This window comes from Penaeus japonicus, unplaced genomic scaffold (genome assembly GCF_977035675.1).
Source record: "Penaeus japonicus unplaced genomic scaffold, GWHDUDI00000001_assembly GWHDUDI00000036, whole genome shotgun sequence".
Taxonomy (NCBI): Eukaryota; Metazoa; Arthropoda; class Malacostraca; order Decapoda; family Penaeidae; genus Penaeus; species Penaeus japonicus.
In genome coordinates, this window is record NW_028234438.1 from 12,257,390 (window position 1) to 12,259,889 (window position 2,500).

The 2,500-nt window shown below is 23.9% G+C and overlaps 1 protein-coding gene across 1 annotated transcript in view; it reads right to left on the reverse strand.

Annotated features, from left to right (window-relative positions):
• The window catches only part of LOC122248392 (ionotropic receptor 93a), a gene marked incomplete in the record, with an annotated part of 116,091 nt that overhangs the window by 109,236 nt on the left and 4,355 nt on the right, over positions 1 to 2,500 (reverse strand).

Consider the following 2,500-nt stretch of genomic DNA (forward strand, 5'->3'; position numbering starts at 1 on the left):
TCAGGGTTTACCTTTGGGCTAAAGTTCTGTTGAATCAGTTTCGAATCCTGTTTTGAGATTCATCTTGATAATTATGATAATTATCAATACAGTGATGATAAAAATAATGATGATAAGACTGATGGCAACTATAGTGATACTGATAGTGATGATAACAACAACATCGATGATGATAATGATAAAAGAATAATGATAATGCTCACGGTAATAATTCATATTCAGATGTTTCGAAGCTTCAGACCGGTTTGTATACCGGCGCCGCCCCAGCCGAGCGGCCGCCCATCACAAACCGTGAAATAATCATAATTAAAAGACTACAGAAAAGAGCTTTGCGAGTAATACTTGGATTAAGACACAGGTCGCACTCTGATAAGTTGAAATCAAATGAACATCTCTTTATAAGGTCGGGGAAAATTTGTGTGACATCGCAACCTCCGCAATTTGATTACGATCATTGTATTTTTAAATACCATTTTTATTATTATCATTATTATCATTTTCATTATCATTGTTATCATTATTAATATTATTATTGCTATTATTATTGTTATTGTTATTATTATCATTATCTTATTATCATTATCATTATTATCATTATAATTATCAATATCATTATCATTATTATGATTATAATCATCAATATCATTACTATAATCATCAACATTATTATCATTATTATTATTAACATAATTATCTTTACCATTACATCGTTTTTCTTGATCAATATCATCATCTCTCCATCAGTTTAGCAACACCTCCGCGAAGATGTGATGTTAATGATGAAATCCGTTAACCTAAAACGTAATACAAACATACATCTACCAACGTTAATTCCCGGTATCGGAAAGACGTTATTGCTAAAATCTTTGAGCTAAAACGTATTATAATTGGATATTTTATGTCAGTTATCCTCCGCTGTATCAGCTGTTTAAATGCCGATGGTATACTGATAATTTGACTTACGTAAAAACAATTTTATGAAATGGGCTCTTAATTACTATTATTGTCATTATTGTTATTGTTGAAATTATCATTGGTATAGGTATTATCATTATGATTATCATCATTATTATCAATATTAGCGTTTTGATGATTATGATAATTTTTCATCATTATGATCGTTATTATTATTATTATTATTATTATTATCATTATTATCATAGTAACGCTAGTCCTATTGTTTTAACTGTCACCAAAACATCCAAAATCTACAAATTACTGGAACTACTGCGATATGTTTCATTATTATTATTAGCATTATTATCATTGTCATTTTTGTCATTATTATTGTTATTGTCATTATCATCATCATCACTATATTTTTTTATTATTCTTACTCTTGTCTTCATCATTATCATTATCCTCATTATCATCATCATAATTATGATCAGTCCTATTATCATAATCATTATTTTGATATGATTATCATTATCATTACTAGCACCATTACCATTATTTGAGAATGGTGTCCACGGGAGATAAAATATTATAACAATAAAGATAAGGATAAGGATAATAATGATAATAACAAAGTTAACAATAATAATAATAGTAATAATGATAATCATAATGATAAGGATAATCATAGTCAAAATCATAACAATAAAGACAGCAAAAGAGAATTGCAAAAAGACTTCGCTACGAGTGTTACACCCTTGAGTAGGAGGAGCAGTAGGACCCTTGGTTATAAGTTGTGATCCGCTCCTATGTGCGGAAGTTCTACAAACAAAAACACGGCCTGATACATCAAAAAACACCATATATCTTATATATATTATTATATATATATATATTATATATATATCTGATATTATATATATTTAATATAATTTATATATATATATATATATATATAGTATATATATATATATTTACAGATATATCATATATATCGATATATATATCTATTAAATATATTATTTATATTTTTTATACACACACATCTATATATACATATATATATATATATATATTTATATATATATATATATATCGCGATATATTGATGATATCTGTAAATATTATATATATATATATATATATATATAGATATATATTATATATATATTTATATATGTAATATTGTATATTATGCCTATATATATATATATATATACATATATATGCCTATATATTTATATATATATATTATATATACATATATGCACATATGTGTATACCCCCAATATATATATAAATATATATATATATCATATATATATATAAATATATATGAATATAAATATATATATGTATATATGCAAATATATACAAATATATACATTTATACATATATATATATATATATATATATATATATATATATATGTATGTATATATATATGTATATATGCAAATATATACAAATATATACATTTATATATATATATATATATATATATATATATATATATATATATTAACGAAGTTCTTGCGTTAAATGTAGAAGAAATGTATGGATGAAGTTTACAACGCAAGAGACGTATCTGACGCGTTTCGA